This window comes from Sus scrofa, chromosome 11 (assembly GCF_054392235.1).
Source record: "Sus scrofa isolate SSC_HxYL_T2T_F1_AM1 chromosome 11, Sscrofa_HxYL_maternal_Yorkshire_Landrace_v2.0, whole genome shotgun sequence".
In the NCBI taxonomy this organism is placed as follows: Eukaryota; Metazoa; Chordata; class Mammalia; order Artiodactyla; family Suidae; genus Sus; species Sus scrofa.
The window spans coordinates 85482446-85500716 of record NC_139393.1 but is presented as its reverse complement, the minus strand read 5'-3'; the positions used below and the strand labels follow the sequence as shown (position 1 = coordinate 85500716).

General features: G+C 55.3%; 1 long non-coding RNA gene across 1 annotated transcript; it reads left to right on the top strand.

Moving 5' to 3' along the window:
- The first annotated feature begins 8845 nt into the window (after window positions 1-8845).
- LOC146398739 (uncharacterized) lies at window positions 8846-17942 on the top strand. The gene is made up of 4 exons (XR_014820037.1): window positions 8846-9185; window positions 15304-15481; window positions 15788-15948; window positions 17222-17942. It is a non-coding gene; the product is annotated as an uncharacterized LOC146398739 (long non-coding RNA).
- The last annotated feature ends 329 nt before the right edge of the window (window positions 17943-18271 follow it).

Below are 18271 nucleotides of genomic sequence, written 5' to 3'. Positions count from 1 at the left end.
TGTCCCCTGCGCTCCGGGGCTCCGGGAGGGGCGCGTGGATGGGACCTGGGCCGCAGGGGTCAGGGCGTCGGAGGCGCCCCCCCCCCCCCCCCCGGTTATCTGCACCCAGACGGTGACGCCATGTGGGTTTCCGACCTGCGGGAGGCTTATTCTCACATTTGGGGGTTGAGAGCGGGAGGACTTGCCACTGTGGATGTCGTCTGTGGGTTGGGGGGCCTCAGCTTCCTTCCTGAAAAACTGGGTAACAGACAAAGTGAGACCCGCAGTCCTTCAGTGCGGAAAGGGCGCTGCTTCAATGGGGTGTAATTACGTTATTTGCTTAATTTATAAAATGAGTGGGAAGATATTTTTGATTAAAATACAAATTAAGTTGAAAATGTACAAAGAGTAATTAATACATTCAGGAAAAGGCTACGCTGCACAGGCTTCACTGGCTCCCAGGGCTGTTTTTCTGGCGGAATCTGACAAAACCTGAAGTACATCTGTCTGCTTGGTTTTGAAGAGTCCAGAAAGCAGAACTGAGACTTTAAAGCTGAAACTGTAGATATTCAACACCAACAGATTGCCCTAGGTTTTTCTAATAATAAAAGTAAATCAATTATATTTGTATTTCGTGAACTAGGGATTGTTTTTCCCCAGTAAATTTTGTTTGTATTGACTACGTGACTAGTTAGGATAAAGTGTTCTAATAGTTTCTTAAGAAACCAAAATCCCATTTCTAATCTGCATCATGATGATATTGATCAAACCTGATTTGCAGCGTCCTGTCACCTTAAGCTCCGAAGGAGCACACATACGAAGGTGTTCCCGTGTTGGCTGAGAAAATAAAAAATAGCTAAACCAACACAACAGTGCCTAAGCTAATATTAGCTAAACTCCTTCTCAAAACAACAGGCACTCTTAATTGGAATAATGGAAGGAAAAATGAGCATTTTTCCTTGGTTCGTTTTCTTGAAGTAATGAGAACATTTTCACAGGTTCGATATAGCAACATCCGACTCTGCTCTAGAAGCGAAGCTAAGCTTCTATGTAGCATCTCTCTCTCTCTGCCGCACCTGTGGCACGTGGAAGTTTCCAGGCCAGGGACTGAACTCTTGCCACAGCAGCAACCCAAGCCACCACAACAGTGACGACACTGCATCTTTCACCCCCTGTGCCACACGGGGACTCCGGTAATTTTCATTTTAAAACTGCAGACCAATACCTGAGAGGCGCAAGCATCTTTCGCTTTACCCTGTTTTCTCCTGACGCTGCCTGAGAACTTCCACTCTCAGACGCGCAGCCTCCTGTTCCTCTGGCCCCTCCTTTCTACTTCCTTGGGAACTGGGGCGCGATGCCGATTTTTCTAGTCCGCACGAGGGCATATTCACGCCGAGGGCACGGGTGCGCTTCCTCTCAGGATGCCGGAGATGCTGGGCTGAGGGGCTGAGGGGCTGGTCCAGCGCCTGCCTGCTCCCTGAGGCCTCCGCTGACCCGCCCCCGGGGGAGGCCAGGACACAGGGCAGGGGTCCGGGAGGGGGAGGGCAGGGGACGGAGACAAGTTAGGGCCCAACCGTCACACGTGCGTGAAGTCACTTTTCAACAAAATACCAGACAAATGCAGTATTATGTTCCGTCTTCCTTCCGCGTATAAAATGTATTCTCTCAAAGCAGCGCCACGTGAGGTCCCAGTACCTCCGTGTGTCTCCGTTACGAGCTTGGGGTGCATCCGTACACACGTGACACTCAAGACGAGCGCTGCACTCGCTCTCCTGCCCCCTCCTTTCTCTCCTTCTTGGCTGTACGTGTCCTGTTTCCACTTATTTTCCTGTGACCAACTCCAAGCAGCTTCTGTCAAGCTACCTGAACAGAAGCCATTCATGGAGGGGAGAAAGGAGCCTGAAAGCTCATCCTTTTAACTCTATTCTTTCAAGCCAGAGTTTTAAAAAACAAAAACTAGGGAGTTCCCATCATGGCACAGCAGAAACGAATCCGACTGGGAACCATGAGGTTGCAGGTTCGATCCCTGGCCCTGCTCATTCATTGGGTGAAAGATCTGGCGTCGCCGTGAGCTGTGGTGTAGGTCGCAGATGTGGCTCGGATCTGGTGTTGCTGTGGCTGTGGTGGAGGCTGACAGCTGTAGCAATGATTAGACCACTAGCCTGGGACCTAAAAAGACAAAAAAAAAAAAAAAAAAAAAAAAACAACCAAAACAAAACACGTAAACACACTGGCATTTGCACATGCGACATCTTAAGGTGCTGGTTTGGGCTGTAAATTATTTAAGGTGAAATTAAACCTTCACTCGGGCCCCGGAGCCCTGCTCCATTCACAGGGATGCTTGTTGCCCTGTGACCCCTGCTAACACACATCCATGAAGCGTTTACGCTGGAAACACCCTGCGGCAGAGCCCCAGTGGATGTGGGCAGGATGGGGCCCACCCGCTGGAGCTGGAGCCTGGCCAAAACTGGCTGCACAGAGAAAGCTAGTAAATCTCCATAAACTAGTCTAGTCAACTGCTCTTGGGATCCCTTCAAGTCTAAGTGGCTAGCCATCCACAAATAATGCCTAGAAAATGAACAGAAGATAAATATGTGTCAGACAGTCCCATTTGCATCAGAGTTGCCTATTTTCAGTAACTAGCTGTGCAAGTTTTTATATTTTTCTCACAGAAATTCAAGATGGAAAACTCTTCAGTTGCACACAGTCACTACCTGTAAAACATCTGACTCCATTTTGCTATATTCTTCATTATATTGATGAAAAAAATCCTTTTAATCCTGGTAAGCTTGAAAGTAAAACTCTTACACTGCCTGCATTCTTGAGCTGGCTTGCTCAGTGCACAACCCTGGACACTCTCCATGGCAGCCGCACCGGCCTGGCAAAGCCCTTGGCGGGACTTGGGCCGTCCTGCCTCAGCAGAGACAGTTTACTGGAGGCCTTTGCGCCCTTTCCCCCTTCCTCCTACAGAAAGAGCCTGTTTCCCTGCGGTTGCCAAAATCGTTAACGAGCAGGAAGATAGAAAACGACAAATACAATCTATCCTGTCAGGTGAAAGGTGCCACCAAAAAAGAATTCTTTGGTATTTAAAATGCGGGACTCAGCAGAGGCCTGAGCTGAGTCTGCGTCCTAAAGGCCCTGAGTGTCGCAGAGACCGAGGCAAGGACGCCACCGGCGCCGCGCGGTCATATCATCAGCTAGCTGCCCCGAGGGTCGCTCCATCCCTGGGCACCGCTGTCGTCTGGCTGGTCAGGGGGCGGGGTGGGGGGGTTGGGGGCGAAGGCGCAGGAGCCCCAGGTCCGGTCCCGGAGAGACGCCGCAGTAGGCGGCCTCAGGTCTGCTCCTGGGGACCCGAGCCGCCCTGGAAAGCAGCGGGGCGGAGGCTCCCCAGGTCCCTCCATGTGCCAGGGGCGCCGGCTCCTCCTGTCCTTCCCCGAGGCCCAGGGCCAAGGGCAGGCTACCGGCCGCCACCAGCCCTCGCTTTCCGGACCCTCCTGGGCAGCTGGGGGCGGTGCCGAGGGCGGGGCCAAGCGGGAGCCCCGCCTCCACCCCGCCCCCCATACCCTGGGCCGCCAGAGGCTGCTCTGCGTCCAGCCCCCGAGGAGGAGCCCGGGGTTCGGTTAAGGCGCTTAAGGCGTGGAGGAGGGGGCGATTCCTGGTCGCTCCCGAGGCTCCCGCGAGAGGACTCCTGGAGGTCTCTGCGTTGCAGGCCTTCGCAGATCTGGACTCCGCTCGGTGACCAGCGGAGGACTCCAGCCCCTCCGCCCCCCATGCCCCCTTCCACATGTGTCATCCCGCTGCCCGGGTCCCACCTCAGCGTTAGTGTCCCCGAAGCGGGTGGGTGGGTACCGCAGGTCAGCTGGCCCACCTCCACCTGAGCGAGAGCCAGGACCTGCCAGGCCTGTGCTCCGACGGTCAGCCTCCATCCAGCCCCGGAACCGCCGCATCCTCTCCAGAGTCTCTCCGTCCACGTCCCCTTTCCCGGCAAAGGGCCCAGGAAGCAGGACGTTTGGGTGGGGTGGTTGGGGAGAGAGACTGAAATATTTCTGAACTAATTCCTTGTGATAAGACACATTCATGTTTTTTTGGATGAGAATAACGTAAAAGAAATACTGTAATTAGGTGAAAATTGAAAGCTCCTCCTCCAAACCGTCGTTGCTGCTCCTGGGTGTGCACGTGCGCGCTCGTGTGTGCATGCTCAAGTCCTCAGGCCGAGGACGGAACCCGAGACACAGAGCTGCGGGTGACGGACCCTTAACTCACTGTGCAACCAGGGAACTCTTCCTTAATATTCCGTAACTTGTTTTTCATTTAAGGGAACAACGGAGACAGTTTTCTGCCAAAGAGTGTAGTTCTACCTCATTCTTTCCTGAGCAGGTGGATTGAAATGGACTCTGTAGCCATGTCATATTCATGTCTCCAATCGCCTGGTTGTAATGACCTGGAAAACAGCCATCTCCGGTGACTGGCGAGTGGGATCCAGCAGCTGCAGGGCAGCTTCCTTCTCCTGCAGGGCAGTGTGCAGCCCTGGCAGGCTATCTCGCTGGGGCTGGGCTGCCCTGGTTGCAGTGTTGTCACCAGAACTGTTACCTGGCTGGGGAGGGGGGGCTTTGTGCCCAAGTACTTGCTTAACCTGTCTTGTACGCAGCAGGTGCAGAAGCAAATGCAAGCACATTGCATTGTTACCTAACCCACATCTCTTGAACAAAAGAATTCCTGGCCTGAGATTGAAGAACGTACTATTTCCCACAGACCAGACCATTCTTGCTTCAAGCAACGCCCAAGGGGGCCTCTTAATTCAGCTAAATGGCTCTGTAAAACCATAAAACACCGTCACATGGGTCTCTTCTGAGTAGTGTGTTCCTTATCTTACAGGGTGAGTATAATCTGGAAGCCTGTCTATACCACATTTCTCAACTTTTATAAGCCGGGCACGGTTCTGATAAGTGGCTCAGGATCACCTGCCTCGTGAATTAACAAAAACCACCAGCCAGGTGTTCTTGCTGAACTTTATCTTCTGCACTTTTCATGATGAAATCACGGGTGCTTTTTCCTTTCCCCAAATAGTAACTGTTATATCATGTATCTTCCAGACAAATATTCGTTGAGCTATAATTCACATATCAGAAACCGACTCCTTTAAAATATAGAATTCAGTGGTTTTACACATCCACAGAGCTGCGCAGTCATCACCACAAAGGTCAGAGCTTCCCATCCATCCGGAGCAGCCAACCCCGCCCCCGCCCCAGACCTGGGCAGCCACTAACCTGCTTCCTATCCCCAGGACTTTGCTGTTTCATAGAAATGGGGTCTTGTAATACGTGGTCTTGTGTGACTGGCTCGTTCACAGAGCACAGTGTCTTCACGATTCCTCCAAGTCGTAGGATGAACCACTGCTTCCTTTCTTTTTAAGGCTGAATGACCTTCTGTGCTCTGAATATACCATGTTTTATTTATCCATTTGTCCGTGGATGGACATTTGGCTTGTTTTCACAGCTATTGTGAATAATGCTCTTACAAACATCAATGCCCAAGTTTTTGCAGGAACATAGGTTTTCATTGCTTTGGGGGATATTCCTTTGAGCGGAATTGCTGGAGTACACATGCAATGCTGTGTGTAACCTTTTGAGGAACTGCCAGGCTCTTCCCCCACCTCCTTGCCAGCCTTTGTCATTGCCTACCTTTTTATTATAGCCTCGCTTGTGTGAAGCGGTGTGGATTTGCCTTTCCCGATGACTGACGATGCTGAGCAGCTCTGCATGTGCTTACGGGCCCCCGTGTGTCTCTAGGGAGAAACATCTACCCAAGTCCATTTCTTCAACTATGGATTGTGCTTTTATGGCGGAATTGTAAGGGCTCTTTATACGTTCCAGATGCAACTCTCTCATCAGATACGTGGTTTGCAAATATTTTCTCCCGTTCTATGGGCTTTCTGCTTTGTTAATGGTGTCAGTTTCAATACCAAGTTTTACATTTTGATGAAGAGCAGTTTATCTCTATTTCATTGATTGCTTAAGCTTTTGCTGTCATAGCTGAGAAATCACGGCCCAATTTTTAAAAATATTTATTTTTTATTTTTTATGGCTGCACTTGCAGGCTAGGGGTCGCATCAGAGCTGCAGCTACTGGCCTATACCACAGCCACAGCTACGACCAACACCACAGCTCGGCAATGCCTGATCCTTAATCCACTGGGCAAGGCCAGGGATCGAACTTATATCCTCAAGGACACTATGTTAGGTTCTTAACCTGCTGAGCCACAACAGAACTCCCCCATGGCCTAATTTTATATTTTGGGTCATGAAAGGTCAGAGGGCAGGGGTGACGCCTGTCTTGTTCACTGTCCCTGAACTTAGCAGGTACACACAGTAGATCCTCAGACAACACTTGTCAAATGAGTCGAGTGCAGCAGAATCCGAGAATCCCTGTGCTGGGCTCATCTCTGGACCAAATCCCACCCTGGCAGCCCCCCACTCACTGAGGCGGGCCTGGGGTTGGAGACACGTCTCTCCTGGGTGCCTCCCAGCAATTACGCCATCAAGCTTCTGGCAGAGGTGACATTTGGTGGCAACCACCATTGTCCCCAGAGGGAAGTGGTAAGTTAAGACATTTGCCCGTGGACCCCTGACCCCGAGGGTGGACCCCAGAGCCCGAGTGACCCCCGGGAACAGCAGAGTTGGCTGAACCATGTGATGTCGAACCACTTTATCTAGAAAAGTTGTGGCTTTGTTTGGTGCAACTGAAGAAACTTGAATGAATTTAATTTAAAAATCCTTGAAACCCGCAGAAGTCCCTTCCCTTGTCCCAGGGTGTTCTTTCCCTCTTCCCTCCAAGCTGGGGGCACATCCCCGTCCAGCTCTCCACACCCACTGCAGAGACCCTGGGACATACCCATCTCCCCCGACAGCGTGCGGTGGCCACTGCCCCGCCCGTGATGCGCTGGCGTCTGAAGCAGGACTTCTTTGGCCTCAGACTTAAACGTTCCCTGACTCTTTCTTACGGGAGAACTTACCAGAAGCTGAGAGAGAGCACCTGCTGCCAGGCAGGGGCCAAGGACAGGGGCTGTTTCACCCACGGCAAACCAATGGCGCTACACGAAGTTCTGCATCCACCAAGTGACCGAGGGAGGAACTTCTCTCGGTCAGTTCTGTTTTTTAAGTGCTTGCCGTGTTTTGTTGTTATTGCGGATCTCAGGGACTTGAATGACTTGGCGATTTTCCTTCCTTCTTACGTCACTAAATTTGCTTTTCCCACTTTCTAAGTCGAGTTGGACAAGCCTCTGGATGATGCAGGATGCATTATTCATAAAGAGCTGGTTGAAGGAAGGTGATGTAAGGAGCCACTTTCCCGAGAAATTCTGCTTATGGTACCAAGTCCGTGGTCTGAGTGTGGATGAGGTCCCTCCATGAATAAAGCATGAACATCAAGGGGGCATTTTCAACAGTGTCACAGTCATTGTCGCTTTCTGACTCTCCGTGCACAATGCTGTGTTTTTCCTGGACTCTGTGTATGGCCCACGATTTCAGGAGGAAGTGAAGCTTTACAATCAGAGAGGCTGCAGGATAATAAACTTCAAAGGCTGGAGTCTTACAATTGGAGGTCATTGGAGGCTCTGAACAGCACAATTCCAATCAGGGTTCTAAATGCTCTCCAGGATTTATCTGCATGACCGGCATTAAAATCGGAATTGGCCAAAGCGCTATGTGGCAGGTAACCTGGGGTCCCGGCAAGTTCTAGAGCATTTCGGGACCCTGGCGTCTCGGGGCCTCATGGTGGACGGAGCACAGGGTTTCTAACCAGGCTGGGATCCAACCTGCCTCCTCCCAGGTCTTGGTCAGAGGGGCCCCCGTGCATGTCTGGCCACGTTTCCACTTTCCTGGCTATGAAATGGGAACTGACACCCCCTCTCCTTCAAGGGGAACCCCTCCTCCCTTGTGCTTATAGGGTCTGTGGGGGCCGCTGGACATACTCTCCATGCTTAGCGAAGGGGCCTTGGGCTTCTACCTTGGGTGTTCTTGGAATTTCAAAGCTTTTGGAGAAACACCTTCTGACTCGCCTGCCTGGCATAGGCTCTGCTTCGCCCCGAGAAGGTCTGCGTCGGTCACCCACCTTGAGACCTCCTCTGCTGAGCCCGCACCAGCCAGCTCCGGCAACTCCCACCCCCAAGCGGGAAAGAAAACGGCCCCTGCGCGTCTCTCTGCCTAAGCCATGGTTCCCGTGGAGCCTGGCTGCTCCACGTCTAGTAACTAGAGCTCACCAGCCCTTCCCAGCGCAGGCAGGACACCAGCCCTTCCCGGCGCAGGCAGGACACCGAGGCCCGGGGCGGGGCGCCAGGCTTGATCTAAGCCCCCGGCATGATCACAGGCCCGGCCTTGGCCGGCGAGGTTCGCACTGAGGGATCACGGAGACAACCTTCCCTTTTTTTTCTTTCCTTTTCTTTCTTTTTTTTCCTTTTTAGGGCCGCACCCACGCCATATGGAGGGTCCCAGGCTAGGGGTCGAATCGGAGCTGTTGCTGCCCGCTTACACCACAGCCACAGCTACTCGGGATCCGAGCCGCATCTGCGACCTACACCACAGCTCATGGCAACGCCAGATCCTTAACCCACTGAGTGAGGCCAGGGCTCGAACCCTCAACCTCATGGTTCCTAGTCGGATTCGTTTCCGCTGCGCCACGACGGGAGCTCCCAGAAGACGTTTTCTTTTTTGTTTGGTTTTTTGCTCTTCGGGCCATGCTCATGGCATGCGGAAGTTCCAAGTCCAGGGATTAAGCCTGAGCCACAGCAGGGACAAGGCTGATCCTTAACCCGCTGAGCCAGCAGGGACGTCCAGAGGTCTTTTCTTCACAGTGGCTTCCAGCTTGGACCTTTCTGTTTGTTTGCTTGTGTTTGGCTAGTGGAGCCACTGCCGTGACCTTGCCATGGAGAGAGGTGTGGGGCTGGGACCCCGAGCGACAGCCCTGGGGCTCGGTGGATGGTCACAGTGTCAGTGGGACTTTGGTTTGGCTCAAGGGCATCTTGGAAGATGAGTCAGAGGTGGGTGACTCACATGACAGAGAGGAGGGGACTTCAGACGGGACTTTGTCCAGGAGGAGCAAAGGGAGAGAGAACTTAGGAAGAGAACGCAACTGCCCGAGAGAAGCCGTGTTGCATGTCTGTTTCTTGAAGACGAATGCAACTTCTTACCCTGTAGAATCTTCTGCAAAAAGGTTTCTTAATGATTTTCACATTAGGTCTGCTCATGGGGAGGGCATGCCAAGGGCTGTGAACAGCCTCGAGGTGGGGACAGGATGGGAGCTGGGGGCTCTGCCGCCCTCCCCCTCCAGGGGAGAAGAAGGGCCCAGCCCCTCTCCCCCTTGCTGCTGGGGCGGGGGGTCAGAAGAGTAGCCTCGGGTTGGGCCAGGCTCCCAACCACATCCAGGGGGAAGGGACCCTGATAGGCTGAAGAGGAGGCGGGCTATGCAGAGAGCCCGCCGCCCCTGGTCCATGCGACCCCCCGGCACTAACGACAAAATGTGGGAATCCTGAGGCTTTGGGATGTTTCTCTAGTTTTAGACCAGATGCTGACGACGGGCACCGTGTCAGTCGTGCTTTCAAGGATGGACCGTCCACACCGCCACACAACCGAGGGCCCAGCGTGTCTGGAGGATCTTCCACTGGCTGGGCTCCGAGTGGGAGGCAGGGGCCGCCCGGCTCCTTGTCCGAGTCGCTCCCCCGCTGCCCCCAGCCTCAGGGCTTAAGGTAGTGCTTGCCTCGGTTGATGCTTGGGAAATATTTACTCAGTGGCTGCGCTGACTCTGTTCTCTGTCCCACTCGCTTCAACTCCAAAGTCCCAGGCGATGCAGGGACGCAGCTGCATGACGACGCCTCACGTCCTGACACTCCTGAGTTTAGACTCAGATGGAGACCCAAGGGCGGCGCGCCTCTGGGCCTTCTCGCCTGACCCGGCCCAGCTGGCGCCCGCAGGCCCGGCCTTGGCTCCTTTCAGGTCTTGAGGGTCTTGTCACCCATCACTCCACGAGCCTGGACCTGTTCCTGTTCCCACGTCGCTGGCTTGTCTGCCATAAGCTGGGAGGCAGCGCCCTTCAGCACCCTCCCCCTCCTTTGTTGGTAGCTCTGAATCCCCGTGGGATCCCAGTCGGCTGCTGGCTCCTGTCCCCTGGGGCAGAAGCTGACCCCAGGGGGTGCATGTCCACTGTGGGACCTGACACCCGTCCTCCTCTGGGAACCAGGAAGTCCACTGCCTCGTGTGTTTTGAGAAAAACAAAACAAAACACAAAAACACCAACCGATGATCCAGAGAGCTTTGCTGGCAAGTCCTTTGAGCAATATTGTTCTCACCTATTTAGCTGTTAAATTCGTAACTTGATCAGGCCTTCCAAACAGAGCCTCCCCTGCCTGCTGGGTTTGATCCTGAACTCAGATTGACCGCTGGTGATCTCCTGTGGGGCCGTGTAAACAAGCCGCGGGGACCCAGCTCTGTGACAGCAACGGCCTCAGAGCCAAGTTCACGTCTCACCCTGTTCACGGCGCTGATCAGGTTGGAGCAAGGCCTCAACATCAGCCGTAACCCAGTCCCCAGGGCCCTGCCAGGCGCCCACGAGCCCTCCTAGGAGGCTTGAACCCAGCGTGGCCGAGCTGAAGAGTCCTCGCGTGGGTCAGCCTGACGTGGGGACGCGGGGACAGGGGTGCCCTTTAGAACCTGAAACGCCAGGTGCAGGCTGGGATCGGCGGTCCCTCGCCAGCTGTTCTGTGATGCTGAGGGACAGACAGGAAGACATCCCCACCCCGACGTGAGTGAATGAATTATTAAACAGCATAGCACGGTCGATACAGTGCTGATGCTGTTTCCTTGTAGATATTTCTGGAGCTTGCTTCAATATTTAATTCAACCTCAAACTGCAGGTCATTAGTAAATGTAACTCCGGGCTTCCACAGGATGCAGCTTGTGTTCTGTGGTCACTGCAGAGGGACGAATCCTGGATGCAGCTCCCGTGTCCTCAAAGGGGAGGGCAGGGGGCCTGCTCCCTCCTCCTCTGTCTCCTTCAGAGCACACGCCAGCTTACTTCGCCGGCCGGCTCTTGCACCAATGAATTGCCAAGGAGTGTGGCGCGGCAGGGTCTGTGCTGGAGGTTGTAAGAAACGGGATATTATGCGGAAGTGCTGTGTCCCTGCTTCCTGTTATTAGCATGAAAAAATGGGACCAAAAAAGAGAGAGCAAAGCAGGTGTTTTCTGTGTTACTGAGGATGAGATAGGCTCCCGCCCAGGGGGCGAGGAGGGACTCGGCTGTATTTTTTCACCCAAAGCAAGAAACCCCCTTTTAAAAGTGACTGGATCGCCCCACTGGGCGCCTGGGTGGGCCGCCCCCTCCGAGGCCCAGGAGGACTGGCCCGTGTGTCTGAACGTCGCTTGGAAATAAGATCTTGTGATTCCTCCTCTGCCTGGGCCGCTCTGATGCAGCTGCTGCCTCGCCTCAGACATGGTCCTCGAGCCCAGCGAGGCCGGCGACCCCTTCCGGCCTTGCCCAGGCCCCGCCGCCGCCCCGCCCCGTCCAGGCCTCTCCCCGTCCAGGCCTGGTGAGGGCTGGGCAGGCAGGCAGAGCAAGTTGCTGCCCAGCTAGGGTCAGGGCTGGGGGGCTGGCAGTTTTGTGGTTCAGCGGGGGGCCTGGCCACTGCCGGGCTGCTCGCATCGCCCACGTGGCCGTGGTGTGCTCACTGCCCCGCTCTGTAGGCGCACAGCCTAACCGGCCTGCTTTGTACGAATTGTGTACAGGATTTTCTTCCCTTTAGATGAAGAAGGAGTTGATCTGTTGGCTTTGTGGGAGGTCGGAATGAGTTAATGAAGAGCAAACTCCAATTTTCAAAAAAGTGCATGGTGACAGTCACATAACTCACTCAAGAATTTTCTGTATCTGGTTCCTAAACAGGATACATTACAGAGGCCGTAAAATACTTCTGATCAAATCCGGTGTCAGGAGTCGGTGATCTTTAGCGGTGACGGAAAGCCTGTGGAAAAGAACCGACTCATGATTTTAGCCCAGGAATTGTTGTTCCTTTCCTCGTTGTTTTGAGGGTCTATGGGTCAAAAATAATGAGAAAGCAGAATCTCCCTTGTTAAACAAGTTACAAAGGAAGCTATGGGACTTCTAGAGCAGGTCACCCTGTCTTAGGAATATTCTTTCCTGCTTGAAAGTAAAACTGGTGCCAGGCTCACACCAATGTGAGGGCCTGAGGGTCTGTGTGCTTCCTAACTCAAGAGAAAAGAACTTTTTGCAGGAGAATATTTGCAAATAAAGGAGTGAGAACAGTGGGGGGGGGGGGGCGTTCTAGATGGAAAGAGATGAGAGACTTAACAGCAAAATGTAAGGCCTGCGTCTTGACTGGGTTTCGAGGTCAGAGGCACTGGGACGGGATGTCAGATGGCACGAAGGAGCTGCCTGCGACAGCAGGGTGGCTCTGATGGCGTGAGAGATGCAAGGTGAGCGGCCACTTCTGCATGAAATGGAGCAGCAAAGCCAAGCAAATAGATCGGTCTAGGCGATGGTTATTTTTTCCAAACTTCCTCTCTATTTGAAACGCTTCGTGATGAAAATTACCTGACAAAGAACCATATGAGCAGATGCCTGGTTGATGGGCTGGCCTCCCTCTTCTGGGTCCAGAGCCTCGGCAGACGCCCAGCTCTCTGCGGCTGTTCTGTGGTGGAGTGCGGAGTGGCCAGGGGTGGCTGTGGGTCCAGGGCCCAGCCAGGGCTCTTTGATGCCCACGCTCGGGCACCTGGGGACGATCCCCTGTGTAGGTTCTGTCCTTGGTCTGGCTTCCTCTTCGTGATGTGGTGTGTACAGCTCTGGTCTTTCTGGGGAAAAGGGGCTTTGGAGACCGTTGCTTTGGAACAGGAAGGGAGCCCTTCGGCGTCTTGATCTGGCGACGATGAAAGCGAGCGCTGACTCGGGGCTTCTCTGTGCCAGGCCCTGATGGTTTAGGTGCCCTGGCTTTGATGTATGGCGTGGTACACGTGGGCCCGCGGACAGGGGCATCTTGTGGACAAGGGGCCAGCAGAGAGCCTGGCTCGCCGGAGACCACGGCCAAGATGCGGCAGCGCCTGCTGAGGGCCTGGTGACCTTGGCAGTGACCTCCACTTGAAATAGACAAATAGCAAGAAGGATTGGCATAAGGACAGGCGGGATTCAGGTGCCAGCTGCCCAGGGTCTAGGTGATGTATAGGCAGGGGTTCGCTGGGCAGTCATTCAGTCTGGCTGAGTCTAAGAGGTTCCTGTGTGTTGGGGAGACCCTTAAAAGTGGCAGGACTGAGATTCCGGCCAAGACAGCGGGGCTCTGGGGTCAGGTTCCTGGCCCTGTGTGACGCTGCCTCCCGCTGCCACTGCGGGAGGAGCTGGACCCCAGACACTGAAGGGACTTGACCGAATCCTTGCTGCAAAGCATCACAGAGTGGATGGAAAGGGACACGTTCCAGGCCACCCTCCCTGAGGGAAGGGACCTGCCAGGTGTCTGGAGAGGAGCGAGGACGGTGTCCCCAGTGCCAGGTGAGCGCCCGGCGCCTCGAGGCAGCAGCCAGACAGCAGCCCTGTCATGCTGGGTCTGTGTTTGGTCACAGGACCGGCCTCCTCTGGACATCGGGCCTCTGACCGAGGTGCCGTCTGCCCACGCCTCGCTCGCTGTCACCCTGTCCTCTTCGCCGGGTCAGAACTCTGTCCTTCACCTTCGGGCCTGAGTTCCGGCCTATTGAGCTGCACGGGAAATTTTCACCCTTGCGTTTAAATATCTTCTGGCTTCACTTCTATTTTTAACACCTTGGAAGCACAGAGCACTTTCCGCAGATGGGGCCAGGCGCCCGCAGACATTGTCTGATGAATCTTCCCAGCCGGCTGGGGGCGGGGGCGGCTATTGCTGCCAGGGGTCCGCGGAAGGAAAGCAGTGACCCCGGGGGCTTTGATGACTCTGCCGGGGTCTCAGTGGACGAGGAGGATGGGGGCAGGGCATCGCACGGCAGACCTTCCATCCTGAGCCCCCTTCTAGGAAACAGACGCTGCGTCTGGTCGGGGGTGCTGTCTCAGTGGCTGGGGGACCACGGCCACCATGGCTGCCGTCTGCCTTACTGATGGGGAGACTGGACAAGTAGGAGCTGGTACCAGGTCACAAAGCTCATTGATAGTGAAGCCTCCTGCAGGGTCCTGGGCCCTGGGGCCCTGGAATTCTGCTTCCGGGTGGTTACTGTCTTATTTCCTACGAAGCCACACTAATCCACACGCATAACCCTTCCTTGGGGACCATGCAAGCCTTTCTGGGCCCAGGGCAGGTCTGCCTTTCTGGGCCCAGGGCAGGTCTGCCTTTCTGGGCCCAGGGCAGGTCTGCCTTTCAGGAAAATCTGCTGGGAAGGCGTCCCTCTAGCCGGATGACCAAGGCAAGTCTGCTCCCAGTGTGAGCGCAGGCAGCGCGGGGCGGAGAAGCTGCACTGGTGGATCCCGCGGCCCAGGTCGGACCCGGATAGAAAGAGGCACCTGTAGGCAGATCTCAGGGGCCTGGCTGCTTCCCACCTCTGCCTGGGCTTCTGGGGTGGGCAGGCACCTATGCTCTCCTCGTGTCAGGCCCAGGGCCCAGTGTGCTGTTTCTGGGCTCCCTCAGCACCTGTGGGGCTTTGGGGGGGCACCCCAAGAGGAGGGCCTCTCTAGGAGATCTGTTACCGCTGCGTGTGGGTCCAGCTGGACACCTGGCAGAGCTCAGACTGCAGACTCGAAGGAGGCCCTCGGCCCTGAGCACAAGATGTTTGCTCCGAAGATGTTTACGGAAAAGAAACCCGGCCATGCACGGGCTCCCGGTTCCGTTGGAGCCGATGCGTTCCCCACGGGGCTTTCTCATTTATCTTCTAGATACCACGTCTGTCAGGAGGATTTGGTGGGGGGGTGCGTCAAGCTTTATTGCCTTGTTTGTTATCAATCCATCTCCCTATCCATCCATTCATTTAGCCGCTGTGTCATCTCCCCTTTCTAACCACACCCGTGCACCAGGGCAGAGACCGGATTAACACACGTCTATCACTGCCCGGAGCTCGGCGACCGAGCCACTGGGGACCCATTTGCTGATGATGTAATAACCCTCTATAAGTCCGTGGCCTCAGACACCAGCTGCCACGGCGACCCTTGCCTGCCCTGAATGCGTCACTCACGCCAGCCCAGGCCCCACGCCGGCCCCTCTGCCTCCCAGGCGGCCCCTTCGGGAACCTCATTTTCACAGGCTCTTGCGTTCCTTTTGCTGTGGTTTCATCCATGTGTGGTCCTAAAAGTGAGAGTGTGTGTTTTTAATCTCGCACAGCGGTACCGCCCTTCTGCAGGGTTTCCGGCCTGACACGTTCACTTATGAAGGTGCCATTTCCCCCGTTGCCATGTCCTGCTCCGGTTCATCTGTTCTCACGCCGCTGCACAAGCACAGGGCCTGGATGTCACCCTACCTGCTTTGACGCTGGCCCCCAGGGCCTCAGATCCAGTGCGAGGTAGGAGATCCCGGGCGGGGAGGAAGGACTCTGTGACTCCTGGCCCAGCAGGCAGCACTGGTGACATCACTGGTGGCTGTGGGTCCCCTTGTCCAAGCCCCATGGGTGTGCAGATAGCGGGGGTCGGGGGGGGGGGGCGTTGCATACGCAATGGGAGGGGCCCTGAGCTCCGGACCCGACTCTTACAGGAGGCGGTGAGCATGCCTGCCTCCGCTGTGGGGACCTGCCGCCGCTCTCCCTCCAGCCTGTCACTGCGTGGACGTTCTGCAAAGAGTGGGGATGAGGCTGCGAGTGCCTTTCTTGCAGGACACGCTGAATGTGGGAGACCGAGGGACACAGGCTGGCACACTCTAAGGTCCTGTCGCTAATGGGAGAGAAACAGCTCTAAGAAAGTACACACATTAAGCTTCATCCATCCATTATATACGAAAGAAAATGAATTTATCTGCTTTTTACCACTTTTCCAGGTAAATGAGCTAAGCTTTAAAACAGGGATCCAGGAGGGGTGGGTTCCTGAGTTCCAGGGGATGGCGTGGAGGGTGCTCGTGGGGGTGGGCTGTGCCCCCGCTCGTGCTTGCCTACGCGGTAATTTTCTCCTGACGCGACCATGGCCGCATATCTGATGGGATGGATGCCACCTGCCTACGTGGCCACAGCATCGAGTAGCAGTGAATTGATCTGATTGCATTTTTATGCTGTGCTGATTCAGCAAAGCAAGGACAGACAAACAGGAACACGGTTCGGGAAAGCGTGTGCTTGGTCTGGGCTGACATTGAACTCAGAAGACCCAAGCCTGGTGGTTCTCCAGCGGCTCTGCCCTGGGGTTCCCTGGGGGTAGCAAACGCCGTGCGGGCCTTGGCCGCAGCACGTGCCACAGGATCCCAGGGGGGACCACACGTTGGAGCTCCTTCCAAGGTGTCCAGGCCCTTCCACTCTGCCCCCGGAATCGAGAACCTCAGGCCTCGGACCGCGCACAGGTCTGGGTGCAGAAAAGGGGGCCATTGACTCTCTGTTGGGTTCAGCTGCACACATACTTCTGCGCCGGCCTCTGCAGCACAGCTCTTCGCCTGGGCTCCCGGTGGGGTCGCCTGGGCAGCGTGCGGAAAACACGTCGGCCAGAGCGAGCCTGCAGACGCCTCGGAGGAGGCTCTGCAGGTACCAACCCCAGCCCCAGGGCGAAGAATGAAGACCCAGCCTCTGGTCTGCCATCAGCTCAGAGCGCAGCCTCAGGCCCACCATGAGCTCAGCGGCCTGGCCTGGAGCGGCCGGCTGTCTGGTCTGCCTCCCCTTCCTTGGTTTCCAGGAAGGAGCGAGGCAGGGAGGTGCTGAGGGGCTGGCTCTTCCTGGAATCCAAGAAAGTGCTCCCAGTCCCGCAGGGCTCCACCCGCCTCTGCCCTGAGCTGTTTGCTGCTGTTTAATTAGCAGCAGAAGGTTCCTGCAGCAGAGGCGGTGGATGGGGTGGGGGGGTGAGTGCCCCAGTGGGAAGTGGGCTGAGCCAGGTCTCCCCCTCCCAACCCCGGGCGGCTCATCCTCAAGGCGGGAGCCTCCTCATCCAGGGATTCTCGGGTTCCAGGGCCAGGAGGGGAAAGGCCGGGTCCCTCCGAAGCCTCGCCTTCCCGGCAGCATCGCTCTCGGTTGCTAGGTGACAGGGCCTGGCTGCGGAGGCCTCAGGAGCGCACTGAATTGTCTGCCTTGCTCCTGGGGCCTTCCCTGCATTTCCACCGGCTTCTCCATTGACAGATGCCCCCCTGAGGCTGCGCTGGAGGAAGGAATTCGGTCACAACTCTGGCCTGCTGAGAAGCTGCTCAAAGCCTCCCAGGCCTCCCCCGGGAGACAAATGGGGTCTCTTGGAGGAGGGGCCCACGTGGGGATGGAGGTCCTTGTCGTCCACAGCCGCAGACCGTGTGCCTCTGGCCTCCAACGCGAGCAAGCTGGGCACCACGAGCAGGCTAGGAGGGAGGCTGGGAAGCTGGCAGGGACACTGTGACAGTGCCCTGTGCTTGCTGTGCCACACAGGGGTCACAGTGGAGTGCAAGGCCCCTGTGCATGCCCCCACAGCCATCTGAGGGGGCGGTGCAGACCAAGCTTGAGGGCAGACCAGCACTTCTGCTCTCTGATCCTCCCACTGCAGGGAGCCCTGAGCCCGAGCGGGCGGAGGGAAGAGCTCGGCTCTCTGGGTCTCCTTGGGCACAGCTCGCCCAGCCAGTCCTGGACCACCAGCGATGCTGTCCCCTCACTGCAGGGGGTTCCTGTTTGCTGCAGCTGAAAGCATCCTGACTCTACAGCTGCTGCGTCTTTGCACCCATCTCAGTCTTAAAATAAAAAGGGAAACCCAGTTTTGCTAATTCTGGGTTGGCAACTTCGTTAATTTGTGTAACTAATTGACAAGCTGTGAGCAGAGGCTTGACAGAGCCGGCACAGTGCGCAGATTAGAAACCAACGCCCCAGAAAGAAAGGGACCCGCCTGAAAGGATGGTAATTTAAATGCTAAATTAAGGAAAATGCAAGATCTTGAAAGAGATGTTGATTTTTTTCCCCATGAGGATTGAGTCTCTTTGAAATCTGCTGGGAGTGAATAATCAGCCAGATCAATTCTCCTTTCAAACTCGATTCTTACACCCGTCTTTATTTAAAAAAAGGCACTTGTTCTGTTGTCGTAATCCATCATGCTTCCAGGATTTTCATTTTTCCTTTGAAGATTTCCCAATTCTGAAATCACTGGATTTAGCCCAGAGTTCAGAGAGCTTGAAATTGCGTGCGTTTTAGCTAAAAATGGATTTTGGAGGTTTT